Below are 15,433 nucleotides of genomic sequence, written 5' to 3' on the forward strand. Positions count from 1 at the left end.
AATTGTGCCTTTGAAGTGGGGGTGCCTTCAAAGAGTGTCTAAGAAATGCACCAGGTTCCCTTTCAGTTCAATCCTGTCTGCCAGGGTCCCAGTAGGGGGTGTGGCAGTCGTTTGTGTGAGGGCATACCCTCCACCTTCCCAGCCCAGGAAGACCCATTCAAAATGCAGATGTATGCAAGTGAGGCTGAGTACCCTGTGTTTGGGGTGTGTCTGAATGAATGCACAAGGAGCTGTCAACTAAACCTAGCCAGACGTGGATTGAAGGGCACAGAAAGATTTAAGTGCAAAGAAATGCTCACTTTCTAAAACTGGCATTTCTAGAATAGTAATATTAAATCCGACTTCACCAGTCACCAGGATTTTGTATTTCCATTCTGGCCATACTAAATATGACCTTCCTGCTCCTTTCAGATCAGCAGCTGCCACTTCAACAATGTATGAGGGCAGTCCCAATGTTAGCCTATGAAGGGAGCAGGCCTCACAGTAGTGTAAAAACGAATTTAGGAGTTTTACACTACCAGGACATATAACTACACAGCCTTTTACCCACACAGCATCCTGCTCTAGGAGTTACCTAGGGCACACATTAGGGGTGACTTATATGTAGAAAAAGGGGAGTTCTAGGCTTGGCAAGTACTTTTAAATGCCAAGTCGAAGTGGCAGTGAAACTGCACACACAGGCCTTGCAATGGCAGGCCTGAGACAAGGTTAAGGGGCTACTGAAGTGGGTGGCACAACCAGTGCTGCAGGCCCACTAGAAGCATTTAATCTACAGGCCCTAGGCACATATAGTGCACTCTACTAGGGACTTATAAGTAAATTAAATAGCGGTCCAACACCTAGCATATGGTACCTAGGTATTCAGGGTATTTGGGTTCCAGGAGATCCCTATGGGCTGCAGCATTTCTTTTGCGACCCATAGGGAGCTCAGACAATTCTTACACAGGACTGCCACTGCAGCCTGAGTGAAATAACGTCCACGTTATTTCACAGCCATTTTACACTGCACTTAAGTAACTTATAAGTCACCTGTATGTCTAACCTTCACTTAGTGAAGGTTAGGTGCAAAGTTACTAAGTGTGATGGCGCCCTGGCACTAGCCAAGGTGCCCCCACATAGTTTAGGGCAATTTCCCCAGACCTTGTGAGTGCGGGGACACCATTACACGTGTGCACTACATATAGGTCAATATCTATATGTAGCTTCACAATGGTAACTCCGAATATGGCCATGTAATATATCTAAGATCATGGAATTGTCCCCCCATGCTAAAATTGGTATTGGGGTGCCAATCCCATGCATCCCTGGGGCTCCAGCATGGACCCGAATACTGCCAAACCAGCCCTCTGGGGTTTTCACTGCAGCTACCGCTGCTGTCAACCCACAGACAAGCTTCTGCCCTCCTGGGGTCTGGGCAGCCCAGTCCCAGGGAGGCAGAACAAAGGATTTCCTCTGAGAGAGGGTGTTACACCCTCTCCCTTTGGAAATGGGTGTTAAGGGCCTGAGAGGAGTAGCCTCTCCTGGCCTCTGGATATGCTTTGAAGGGCACAGATGGTGCCCTCCTTGCATAAACCAGTCTACACCAGTTCAGGGAACCCCCAGCCCTGCTCTGGCGTGGAGCTGGACAAAGAAAAGGGGAGTGACCACTCCCCTGTCCATGACCAACCCTGGGGTGGTGCCCAGAGCCCCTCCAGTGTGTCCCAGACCTATGCCATCTTGAATCCAGAGGTGTGAGGGCACAATGGAGGGCTCTGAGTGGCCAGTGCCAGCAGGTGACATCAGAGACCCCTCCTGATAGGTGCTTACCTCAATAGATGGCCAATCCTCCTCTGAGGGCTATTTAGGGTCTCTCCTGTGGGCTTTTTCTCAGATAACGAATGCAAGGGCTCACCAGAGTTCCTCTGCATCTCCCTCTTCAACTTCTGCCAAGGATCGAGCGCTGACTGCTCCAGGACGCCTGTAAAACTGCAACAAAGTAGCAAGAAGACTACCAGCAACATTGTAGCGCCTAATCCTGCCGGCTTTCTCGACTGTTTCCGGTGGTGCGTGCTCTAGGGGCTGTCTGCCTTCACCCTGCACTGAAAGCCAAGAAGAAATCTCCCCTGGGTCGACGGAATCTTCCCCCTGCCAACGCAGGCACCAAACTTCTGCTTCACCGGTCCTCTGGGTCCCCTCTCATCATGACAAGCGTGGTCCCTGGAACACAGGAGCTGGATCCAAGTGACCCGACAGTCCAGTGGTCCATCTGTCCAAATTTAGTGGAGGTAAGTCCTTGCCTCCCCACACCAGACAGTAATCCAGTGTACTGCGTGAACTGCAGCTGCTAGGGCTTCTGTGCACTTTTGCAAGGAATCCTTCGTGCACAGCACAGCCCAGGTCCCCAGCACTCCAACCTGCATTGCTCAACTCACTGAGTTGACCACCGGCTTCGTGGGACTCTCTTTTGTAGTGTTGAGACAACCGTCGTGCTCAGTTTTCTTGAACCCACGTTCAAATACTTCTGCGGGTGCTGCCTGCTTCTGCGTGGGCTTTCTGTGTTGCTGAGTGCTTCCTCTGTCTCCTCTTCCAAGTAGCGACCTCCTGGTCCTTCCTGGGCCCAGGCAGCACCCTTTTTCTTCAACCGCAACCTTTGCAGCTAGCAAGGCTTGTTTGCGGTATTTCTACGTGGAAACAACTCTGCATCCTCCAACAGCCATGATACATTTTCTGTGCAAAGGAGAAGTTCCTGGCATCTTCTGTTCTTGCAGAATCTTCAGCTGAAGGCAGCCATTTTGCACCTTCATCCGGGGTTTAGTGGGCTCCTGCCCCCCCTGGACACTTTTGTGACTCTTGGACTTGGTTCCCTTCCTTTACAGGTCCTCAGGTCCAGGAATCCATCTTCAGTGCTTTGCAGTCAGTTGTGGTCTTTGCAGAATCTCCTATCACAACTTTAGTGTGTTTTGGGGGAAGTAGGGTAATTTTACTCCTACTTTTCAGGGTCTTAGGGTGGGGTATCTTGGGCACGCTTAGTGTTTTTTTACACTCCCAGCGACCTTCTACACACTGCACTAGGCCGGGGGTCCCCAAGTGATTCGCATTCCACTTTCTTAGTATATGGTTTGTGTTGCCCCTAGGCCTATTGCATTCGATTGTATTCTAGTGTTTGCACTACTTTTCTAACTGTTTACTTACTTGATTTTGGTTTGTGTGTATATTTTGTGTATTTTACTTACCTCCTAAGGGAGTATATCCTGTGAGATATTTTTGGCACACTGTCACTAAAATAAAGTACCTTTATTTTTTAGTAACTCTGAGTGTTGTGATTCTTATGATATAGTGCTAAATGATATAAGTGGTATAGTATGAGCTTTGCATGTCTTCTATTTCAGCCTAAGCTGCTCTGCTATAGCTACCTCTATCAGCCTAAGCTGCTAGAACACTACTAATCTACTAATAAGGGATAACTGGACCTGGCACAAGGTGTAAGTACCATCAGGTACGCACTATAAGCCAGGCCAGCCTCCTACATCTATGACATCCAATCCAAAGGAACGCGCCTCTTTTATAGTATATCACAATGCCTATGTGAGAGACAGTGAACAAAACTAAGTATAGCCCTTTAGTGTGTGGAAAACAATGTAACATAAATCAAAACACACATTCACACACCGTAGTCAATGCTGGCAATGAGTGATGACAGGTAAAATTAAAGTTCCATTAATGTTCACTTCTTTTCATTGACATAAGCAATATTGTCTTTGCATTTCTCTCTATTTTTCAACAGAATTCCAGGATCCTTTATAAGTTACCAATAAACGTTGCAAGTAAAAAAAAATGACTATTACTGCATACTCAATTTAAAAACATGTCCTGATTAACCTTTACCATAATGTTCCAAAGTTCAAAAAATAAAAGACACCCGTTTCATTGAAATAAATGTTCACCTTTATAAACAGTCTTTCCCACAGAAAGTCGCATTCATTTCTCTTTTTTTCTCTGTAAAAGAAATCTGATAACACTGACCTTGAAGCACCCAGGGGCACAGGGGGAAGGATAATAATCTTACAAGTAAAGCTGCTGGGCTTTGCCTTTTCGGGATTGAAAAAAGAGATGAACCAAAATCCTTTCTTGCAGGAAATCTGGTCACTCACACGAAGTCTTCAAGGATGTCACAGGAACGCTCTGACACAAGAGCCAGAACTCTCAAAGCCAAGCAAGGAAATGGTGATTGATTTGGCTTAAATAGCTTTTTACTCACTCAAGTTGCACTCACGTTGTTAGACACGGGAGCCAAGCAGGTGGAAACACAAGTGCCAAGGATGATGAGTCACCAGTATCACGTTTGAAGACTTTGTTTGTGGGTAAGAATTTAGCAGGGTTTGTGCACTGAGAAAGAACCAGCATGCTTTTTGTATAATCAGCAACACAAAAACTCGCACCAAAACAATAGCAAAGAAGTATTCTCTATACTCCAGGGGGTGTACTAGAAGGGACAAGTCCTAACCATAAGAACAGTGCACCTTTTGATGGGCCGCTTTGTCCAAAGGGAAGCAGACAGCGCATGATGAGTGCTTCCTAACAGTACCTCCCCCCAAAGGTCTGCTTACTGGATGTGGTTTAGATGGATAGCGAGCATGAAAAGAACGTCCTAACTGTGGAGCATGGACATCAGTTGCTGATTCCCATGATCGTCCTTCAGGTGGATATCCTTTTCAGTCAATTAAATAAGATAACCGCCCATGCTGTCTACGGGAATGTGGAATGCAACGGACTTCAAATTCTTCATGGTTGGCAATGATTATTGCAGGAGGAAGAGGAATAGGTTGGGTGGTGGGATGGAAAGGTTTCACTAGAGACACATGGAATACTGGATGAATTCGATGCTCTTTGGGAATGTAGGAAACTACCATCTTGCCTGGCATGTTACCTCCATTTTTACATGTATGTCAGTTTGTTTTTGCCTGTCTCACTGGGATCCTGCTAGCCAGGACCCCAGTGCTCATAGTTTGCGGCCTGAATGTGTGTACCTGTGTAGTGACTAACTGTGTCACTGTGGCTCTGATAATCAGAACCTCAGTGTTTATGCTCTCTCTGCCTTTAAAATTGTCATTATAGGCTAGTGACTATTTTCACCAATTCTAATTGGCACACTGGAACACCCTTATTATTCCCTAGTATATGGTACCTAGGTACCAAGGGTATTGGGGTTCCAAGAGATCCCTATGGGCTGCAGCATTTCTTTTCCTACCCATAGGGAGCTCAGAAAATTCTTACCCAGGACTGCCACTGCAGCCTGAGTGAAATAACGTCCATGTTATTTCACAGCCATTTTACACTGCACTTAAGTAACTTATAAGTCACCTATATGTCTAACCTTCACTTAGTGAAGGTTAGGTGCAAAGTTACTAAGTGTGAGGGCACCCTGGCACTAGCCAAGGTGCCCCCACATTGTTCAGGGCAAGTTCCCCGGACCTTGCGAGTGTGGGGACACCATTACACAAGTACACTACATATAGGTCAATACCTATATGTAGCTTCACAATGGTAACTCCGGATATGGCCATGTACCATGTCTAAGATCATGGAATTGTCCCCCCATGCCAAATCTGGTATTGGGGTGCCACTCTCATGCATCCAAGGGCTCCAGCATGGACCCCGGGTACTGCCAAACCAGCTCTCTGGGGTTTTCACTGCAGCTACCGCTGCTGCCAACCCACAGACAGGCTTCTGCCCTCCTGGGGTCTGGGCAGCCCAGTCCCAGGAAGGCAGAACAAAGGATTTCCTCTGAGAGAGGGTGTTACACCCTCTCCCTTTGGAAATAGGTGTTAAGGGCCTGAGAGGAGTAGCCTCTCCTGGCCTCTGGAAAGGCTTTGAAGGGCACAGATGGTGCCCTCCTTGCATAAACCAGTCTACACCAGTTCAGGGAACCCCCAGCCCTGCTCTGGCGCGGACCTGGAAAAAGGAAAGGGGAGTGACCACTCCCCTGTCCATCACCAACACAGGGGTGGTGCCCAGAGCCCCTCCAGTGTGTCCCAGACCTCTACCATCTTGAATCCAGAGGTGTGAGGGCACAACGGAGGGCTCTGAATGGCCATTGCCAGCAGGTGACATCAGAGACCCCTCCTGATAGGTGCTTACCTCACTAGATGGCCAATCCTCTTCTGAGGGCTATTTAGGGTCTCTCTTGGGGGCTTTTTTTTAGATAACGAATGCAAGAGCTCACCAGAGTTCCTCTGCTTCTCCCTCTTCAACTTCTGTCAAGGATCGAGCGCTGACTGCTCCAGGACGCCTGTAAAACTGCAACAAAGTAGCAAGAAGACTACCAGCAACATTGTAGCACCTAATCCTGCTGGCTTTCTTTACTGTTTCCGGTGGTGCATGCTCTAGGGGCTGTCTGCCTTCACCCTGCACTGGAAGCCAAAAAGAAATCTCCCCTGGGTTGACGGAATCTTCCCCCTGCTAACGCAGGCACCAAACTTCTGCTTCACCGGTCCTCTGGGTCCCCTCTCATCATGACGAGCGTGGTCCCTGGAACACAGGAGCTGGATCCAAGTGACCCCGACAGTCCAGTGGTCCATCTGTCCAAATTTAGTGGAGGTAAGTCCTTGCCTCCCCACGCCAGACAGTAATCCTGTGTACTGTGTGAACTGCAGCTGCTAGGGCTTCTGTGCACTTTTGCAAGAAATCCTTCATGCACAGCACAGCCCAGGTCCCCAGCACTCCATCCTGCATTGCTCAACTCACTGACTTGACCACCGGCTTCGTGGGACCCTCTTTTGTAGTGTTGAGACGACGGCGGTGCTCAGTTTTCTTGAACCCATGTACAAGTACTTCTGCGGGTGCTGCCTACTTCTGCGTGGGCTTTCTGTGTTGCTGAGAGCCCCCTCTGTCTCCTCTTCCCAGTAGCGACCACCTCGTCCTTCCTGGGCCCGGCAGCACCCTTTTTTTCAACTGCGACCTTTGCAGCTAACAAGGCTTGTTTGCAGTCTTTCTGCGTGGAAACAAGTCTGCATCCTCTGGCACTCCGTGGTACATCTTCTGTGTAAAGGAGAAGTTCCTGGCATCTTCCGTTGTTGCAGAATCTTCAGCTTCTTCCACCCGGAGGCAGCCATTTTGCACCTTCATCAGGGGTTTAGTGGTCTCCTGCCCCCCCCGGACACTTTCGTGACTCTTGGACTTGGTCCCCTTCCTTTACAGGTCATCAGGTCTAGGAATCCGTCTTCAGTGCTTTGCAGTCAGTTGTGGTCTTTGCAGAATCTCCTATCACTACTTTAGTGTGTTTCTGGGACAGTAGGGTAACTTTACTCCTACTCTTCAGGGTCTTGGGGTGGGGTATCTTGGACAACCTTAGTGTTTTCTTACACTCCCAGCGACCCTCTACACACTACACTAGGCCTGGGGTCCCTAAGTGGTTCGCATTCCACTTTCTTAGTATATGGTTTGTGTTGCCCATAGGCCTATTGCATCCTATTGTATTCTACAGTGTTTGCACTACTTTTCTAACTGTTTACTTACCTGATTTTGGTTTGTGTGTATATTTTGTGTATTTAACTTACCTTCTAAGGGAGTATATCCTCTGAGATATTTTTGGCATATTGTCATAAAAATAAAGTACCTTTATTTTTAGAAACTCTGAGTATTGTGATTCTTATGATATAGTGCATATGATATAAGTGGTATAGTAGGAGCTTTACATGTCTCCTAGTTCAGCCTAAGCTGCTTTGCCATAGCTACCTTCTATCAGCCCAAGCCGCTAGAAACACCTCTTCTACACTAATAAGGGATAACTGGACCTGGCACAAGGTGTAAGTACCTCTGGTACCCACTACAAGCCAGGCCAGCCTCCTACAATGGTTGTGCAGCGGTGGGATAAGTACTTGTAACTACTTACCACTTTGTCATTGTATACTTTTCATAAGAGAATCATATACCAAACAGTTCAGTGTATGTACACTTAACCAAAAAAGTTTGCTTTTCTTCTCTAAGACATTTTACAAAGTTCTGAAAAGTTTCTTAAAACTTCTAAAAGTTTTCTAAAAGTTAGAAAAAGTTTTTTTCTCTGTGCTTTCTAAAGTTCTGAAACTTTTCCTTTCTTCTCATTATCTCTAAACCTTTTGCTATCATGTCTGTGGTAGATTCAGCTCTCAAAACTGTCAATGTAACTTATGAAAATTTGAATTACAAGAGCTTAAGGAGTCTCAGCTTAGATAGAGATGTATTTATAGGAAAGAACCCTACAAAAGAGTTTCTGTTCAACATGCTTATTGTAAATGACGAGTCCCAAGCTGGCCCATCAAATGAGAGGTTAATAGAAGCTTTCCAGTCTGACTCAGAGGAACCCCTTGAAGAAGGTGGGGAGGGTTCTGTCAAGGGTCTGCCCCCTAGCAGGACACCTAGTAATGTTGGTAGTATTGGCGGGTCCCATCACAGTAGGACATCCTTTATTCCTAGAGGCCAAGTTACCAGGGTCCAGACTGATACGGACAGATCCCCCTCTGAAGTTTCCAATTTGTCATCTGTGTCAAAGCATTCCCAACCCGCCCACCCTGAGGATAACTTTTTAGAAAGGGAACTCAAAAGATTGAGGGTGGAAGAGACCAGACTGAAGCTTAAACAGCAACAGCTGGCCTTAGATAGGGAATCCCTAGACATTGAGAAGGAAAGAAAGAGGTTGGGGTCAGGACCCCATGGTGGCAGCAGCAGTATTCCTGATAGTAATCCTGTTAGAGAGCATGATTCCAGGAATCTGCACAAGATAGTCCCCCCTTACAAGGAGGGGGATGACATCAACAAGTGGTTTGCTGCACTTGAGAGGGCCTGTATGGTACAGGAGGTCCCTCAAAGGCAGTGGGCTGCTATTTTGTGGCTATCTTTCATTGGAAAGGGTAGGGATAGGCTCCTTACTGTTAGAGAAAGTGAAGCTAACAAATACAAAGTTTTGAAAGATGCACTCTTGGATGGATTTGGCTTAGTCACTGAACAATACAGGATTAAGTTCAGAGACACCAGTAAAGAGTCTTCTCAAGACTGGACAGATTTTGTGGACTGTTCAGTGAAGGCCTTGGAAGGGTGGTTACATGGCAGTAAGGTATCTGACTATGAAAGCCTATATAATCTTTTTCTGAGAGAGCATATTCTTAACAATTGTGTGTCTGACTTGTTGCACCAGTACTTGGTAGACTCAGATCTGACCTCTCCCCAAGAATTGGGAAAGAAGGCAGACAAATGGGTCATAACAAGAGTGAACAGAAAAGATCATACAGGAGGTGACAATGATGGCAAGAAGATAGATGGTGAGAAATCTCAGGATAAGCATGGGGATAAGAGTAAAACCAAAGATTCTTCTTCAAATCCTAAACACTCTTCAGGGGGTGGGGATAAATCAAATTCTTCCTCTTCTTCACAACATACACACATTAAAAAGCCTTGGTGCTATGTGTGTAAAAATAAAGGCCATTAGCAATGGGATAAGTCCTGTCCAGGTAAACTCCCTGAGCCAACCACCACTAATACATCAAACTCTATTGCCCCTAGCAGTAGTGGGGTAATAGAGGTGGGACTGCTGGCAACAGTCAAAGTAAGGGTGTAGTTGGGTTCACTTATGGGTCCATCATAGAAACTGGGGTAGTCAGTCCCAAGACAGTTTTGCCACACTGTCTGCTTGTCCCCTTACAATGGATAGGTACAGGCAGACAGTTTCAATAAATGGTGTTTAGGCCCAGGCCTACAGGGACACAGGTGCCAGTATCACTTTGGTGACTGAAAACCTAGTGTCTCCTGAACAACACATCATTGGACAATAGTACAAGATTATTGATGTCCATAACTCCACTAAGTTTCTTCCCTTAGCTATAGTTCAGCTTCGTTGGGGTGGAGTTACTGGCCCTAAGCAGGTGGTAGTGTCACCTAGCTTACCTGTAGACTGTCTCTTTGGTAATGACCTAGAGAACTCAGGTTGTGTTGAGGTAGAGTTTCATACCTATGCAGCCATGCTGGGTATCCCTGAGGAATTGCTTCCTCTCATTTCTACTGAAATGAAAAAGCAAAGGAGAGAAAAAGGCCTGAAAACTCAGGATCCTTCTCAAACAACAGGTACAAAGGGTATCAAAGTATCCCCTGCCCACCCTGCCATTCAGGATACCATTCCTGTGGTGGGAGAAACCTCTCCTGGGGTGGCACCTGTACCAAGGGAACCATCAGCTGGCACAGCTGAACTCCCTGAGGTAAAATTACCTCTCTGTGGGATAACTAATATTGGTGAGGAAAAGGGCACCATTTTAGTTAAAATGGAGCATCCCTCCAACCCTCCCAGAGAAACTTTAGTGCAGAAACCCTGCACTACCTCACAACACTTAGGACAGCAGCCCTGCCCTAGTGTGGAGCTCATAGGAGAGCATCCCTGCCCTGCTCCAACTCAAGAGAAACAGCATCCCTGTTCTCTTTTACAGCCATATGGACAAGGTTTTTGCCCAGCTATGGCTTTATTGAGACAGCATCCCTGTCTGGTATTCTCATCACTTGATATAGGTCCAGTGGATAAATCCCACTGCTCTAAACTAAAACTTACTGATAGGAACTCTGAGAATATATATTCACATTGTTGGCTAGCTAAAAAAAACTTCAAACAGGGTGGTTTACATCCCCACAGGGAAGTAACCATATAGTGGATGATAAAGGGAGTAACCAGTCTATTGCAGAGCTACTCTCCACTTATCACCACTTAGACAATAAAGACTCAACTGGCCAAGGCTAGCCTTATTGTCCTTTGTTGGGGGGGGGGGGGGGTTGTGTAGGAAAGTAGCCTCTTTCTAGCCTTGTTACCCCCACTTTTGGCCTGTTTGTGAGTATATGCCAGGGTGTTTTCACTGTCTCACTTGGATCTTGCTAGCCAGGGCCCAGTGCTCATAGTGAAAACCCTATGTTTTCAGTATGTTTGTTATATGTCACTGAGATCCTGCTAGCCAGGACCCCGTGCTCATACGTTTGTGGCCTATATGTGTTCCCTGTGTGGTGCCTAACTGTCTCACTAAGGCTCTGCTAACCAGAACCTCAATGGTTATGCTCTCTCTGCTTTCCAAATTTTTTCACTACAAGCTAGTGACTAAATTTACCAATTCACATTGGCATACTGGCACACCCATATAATTCCCTTGTATATGGTGCTGAGGTACCCAGGGTATTGGGGTTCCAGGAGAATCCTATGGGCTGCAGCATTTCTTTTGCCACCCATAGGGAGCTCTGACAATTCTTACACAGGCCTGCCACTGCAGCCTGCGTGAAATAACGTCCACGTTATTTCACAGCCATTTACCACTGCACATAAGTAACTTATAGGTCACCTATATGTCTAACCTTCACCTGGTGAAGGTTGGGTGCAAAGTTACTTAGTGTGAGGGCACCCTGGCACTAGCCAAGGTGCCCCCACATCGTTCAGGGCAAATTCCCCGGACTTTGTGAGTGCGAGGACACCATTACACGCGTGCATTATACATAGGTCACTAAGTATGTATTGCATCACAATGGTAACTCCAAACATGGCCATGTAACATGTCTAAGATCATGGAATTGTCACCTGAATACCATTCTGGTGTTGGGGGGACAATTCCATGATCCCCCGAGTCTCTAGCACAGAACCCGGGTACTGCCAAACTGCCTTTCCGGGTTCTCCACTGCAGCTGCTGCCAACCCCTCAGACAGGTTTCTGCCCTCATGGGTTCCAGGCAGCCCTGGCCCAGGAAGGCAGAACAAAGGATTTCCTCTGAGGGAGGGTGTTACACCCTCTCCCTTTGGAAATAGGTGTGAAGGGCTGGGGAGGAGTAGCCTCCCCCAGCCTCTGGAAATGCTTTGATGGGCACAGATGGTGCCCAACTCTGCATAAGCCAGTCTACACCGGTTCAGGGATCCCCCAGTCCTGCTCTGGCGCGACACTGGACAAAGGAAAGGGGAGTGACCACTCCCCTGACCAGTACCTCCCAGGGGAGGTGCCCAGAGCTCCTCCAGTGTGTCCCAGACCTCTGCCATCTTGGAAACAGAGGTGTTGGGGGCACACTGGACTGCTCTGAGTGGCCAGTGCCAGCATGTGACGTCAGAGGTTCCTTCTGATAGGGTCTTACCTCTCTTGGTAGCCAATCCTCCTTCCTTGGTAGCCAAACCTCCTTTTCTGGCTATTTAGGGAATTCTTCAGATAATGAATGCAAGATCTCACCAGAGTTCCTCTGCATTTCCCTCTTCACCTTCTACCAAAGGATCGACCGCTGGCTGCTCCAGGACGCCTGCAAAATCCCAACAAAATAGCAAGGTGACTACCAGCAACATTGTAGCGCCTAATCCTGCCGGCTTTCTCGACTGTTTCCAGACGGTGCATGCTCTGGGGGTAGCCTGCTTTCACCCTGCACCAGAAGCTCCAAAGAAATCTCCAGTGGGTCGACGGAATCTTCACCCTGCTAACGCAGGCACCAAAAGACTGCAACACTGGTCCTCTGGGTCCCCTCTCATCCTGACGAGCATGGTCCCTGGAACACAGCAACTCTGTCCGAGTGACTCCCACAGTCCAGTGACTCTTCAGTCCAAGTTTGGTGGAGGTAAGTCCTTGCCTCCCCACACTAGACTGCAAAGCTGTGTGCCGTGTGATTTGCAGCTGCTCAGGCTCCTGTGCACTCTTCCAGGATTTCCTTTGTGCACAGCCAAGCCTGCGTCCCCAGCACTCTGTCCTGCAGTGCACAACCTTCTGAGTTGTCCTCCGGCGTCGTGGGACTCCCTTTTGTGACTTCGTGTGGACTCCAGTTCACTTTTCTTCTAAGTGCCTGTTGGGGTACTTCTGCGGGTGCTGCCTGCTTCTGTGAGGGCTCTCTGAATTGCTGAGCGCCCCTCTGTCTCCTCCAAAAGGTGACATCCTGGTCCTCAGAAGCACCCAAAAACCTCTACCGCGACCCTTGCAGCTAGCAAGGCTTGTTTGTGGTCTTTCTGCGTGTGAACAGCTCTGCAAGCTTCATCGCGACGTGGGACATCCGTCTTCCAAAGGAGAAGTTCCTAGTCCTCTTCTCTCTTGCAGAACTCCAAGCTTCTTCCAACCGGTAGCAGCTTCCTTGCACCTTCAGCTGGGGTTTCCTTGGCTCCTGCCCCCCCGACACTGTCGCGACTATTGGACTTGGTCGACTTGTCTTACAGGTACTCAGGTCCGAAAATCCGTTGTCAGTGCACTGCTGATGTGTGTTCTTCTTGCAGAATCCCCCTATCACGACTTTTGTGCTCTCTGGGGGTAGTAGGTGCACTTTACTCCTACTTTTCAGGGTCTTGGGGTGGGGTATTTTTCTAACCCTCACTGTTTTCTTACAGTCCCACCGACCCTCTACAAGCTCACATAGGTCTGAGGTCAATTCGTGGTTCGCATTCCACTTTTGCAGTATATGGTTTGTGTTGCCCCTATACCTATGTGCTCCTATTGCAATCTATTGTAATTCTACACTGTTTGCATTACTTTTCTTGCTATTACTTACCTAACTTTGGTTTGTGTACATATAACTTGTGTATATATATTACCTCCTTACTGAGGGTACTCACTGAGATACTTTTGGCATATTGTCATAAAAATAAAGTACCTTTATTTTTAGTAACTCTGTGTATTGTGTTTTCTTATGATATTGTGCATATGATATAAGTGGTATAGTAGGAGCTTTACATGTCTCCTAGTTCAGCCTAAGCTGCTTTGCCATAGCTACCTTCTATCAGCTTAAGCTGCTAGAAACACCTCTTCTACACTAATAAGGGATAACTGGACCTGGCACAAGGTGTAAATACCTCTGGTACCCCAGTACAAGCCAGCCTCCTACAGTCGCTCCCCTCATATAAAAAAAAATTAAATATTTTAGCCCTGGTGTCTAGGGGTTCGCTTCCCCCCCCCCCCCCCCCGGGGGCAGAAATGGCCTAAAAATAATTTAGCCCCCTGGGGAGCGGCCTTACCCAAGGGGCGCTCCCCTTATGCGCAAGCATGATAAAAAAAAAATCTTTGGTGTCTATCGGTCTAATTATATTATATTTCCCTCCCCCGCCACATGGGGGAATAAATGGCCTAAAAATAATTTGCCCCCCGGGGAGAGACCCTTCCCTAAGGGGTAGCTCCCCACATATAAAAAAAAATGAACAAAAACATTTTTTATCCCTGGTGTCTAGGGAATTGCTGCCCCCCTGGCAGAAATGGCCTAAAAATAATTTAGCCCCCTGGGGAGCGGCCCTTGCCCAAGGGGCCGCTCCCCTTATGCTTAAGTATAACAAAATGTAAAATTCCCTGGTGTCTAGTGGTTTGGCCTAAAAATAATTCTCCCCCCTCCCCCGGGAGTGACCCTTGCCTAAGGGGTCGCTCCCCACATATAAAAATATATATATATATCCCTGGTGTCTAGGGGCAGAAATGGCCTAAAATAGTTTAGCCCCCTGGGGGGCGGCGCTTGCCCAAGGGGCTGCTCCCTTTATGCGCAAGTATGATAAAAAAATAATCTCTGATGTCTAGTGGTTTCTGACCCCGGGGGCTGATCGGCCTAATTATGTTAGGCCGAACTGCCCCCAAGGGGGACAGAAATGGCCTAAAAATAATTTGGCCCCCCGGTAGCGACCCTTGCCTAAGGGGTCGCTCCCCACACATAAAAAAATAAAAATTAACAAAACAAAAAGATTATCCCTGGTGTCTAGTGGTTTTCTCCCCCCCCCGCACACCCCCTGGGGGCAGATTGGCCTAATTATATTATGCCGATCTGTCCCCGGGGGGGTAGAAATGGCCTAAAAATCATTTGGCCCCCTGGGGAGCGGCCCTTGCCCAAGGGCCGCTCCTCTTATTTAAAAGTGCAGAAAAAAAAAATCCCTGGTGTCTAGTGGACAGAAATGCTGTGAGAGACATGAAAAGAAAGGAAAGATCTTTTCTTTCATGTCTCTTCTGCCCCACCTCCCGGTCGGAAGAGAAATGCAAAAGCATTTCTCTTCCGGGATCGCGCTGGAAGCATGCATCCGAGGTGACCTCTGATGAGCATCAGACGTCACTGGGAGGGGTTTCGGGGGGGTGGAAGGGGAAGCGATTCCCCTTCCATTCCCGACTGGGGGGGTGGAGGGAGGCCCACGGGGAGCACTAGCGCTCCCCTTGTGGGCCGGGTGCAGGACGAGCTGGTCTCGTCCCAGGCACATGGCAACCGTGTGCCTAGACAAGACCAGCTTGCCCGGGGCATCCTAGGAGTTAATCCGATCTCTGTAACATTGTGGGAACCCCTTGAACTAATTTAGCAGAAAGAGGAGCTCACTTCAGTTCCCTACTGGAATGGGTTGTGCCAAATGCACTCTTAGGAGTACCGTGAAAGTCTCTTTACAGAGGCTCAGGATACACTGCAACTCAAAACTCAGAAAAGTAACAGGGCTCATCATAACAAAATAGGTAAACCACAACACAACTAGACTACGATACAGCAAATTC

General features: G+C 47.7%; 1 protein-coding gene across 3 annotated transcripts in view; it reads right to left on the reverse strand.

The window, feature by feature from the left end:
* Window positions 1–15,433, reverse strand: part of LOC138250027 (lysozyme g-like) — a 283,730-nt gene that overhangs the window by 255,054 nt on the left and 13,243 nt on the right. The window contains exon 1 of one of the 3 annotated variants that reach the window (XM_069204387.1): window positions 4,003–4,147. The exons of the other annotated variants lie outside the window; for them this stretch is intronic. The gene's annotated coding sequence lies outside the window, so the exon portion shown is untranslated. Of the gene's footprint in view, window positions 1–4,002; window positions 4,148–15,433 lie in introns of those variants that run through there. 3 annotated transcript variants of the gene reach the window in all.

This window comes from Pleurodeles waltl, chromosome 8 (genome assembly GCF_031143425.1).
Source record: "Pleurodeles waltl isolate 20211129_DDA chromosome 8, aPleWal1.hap1.20221129, whole genome shotgun sequence".
Lineage (NCBI taxonomy): Eukaryota > Metazoa > Chordata > Amphibia > Caudata > Salamandridae > Pleurodeles > Pleurodeles waltl.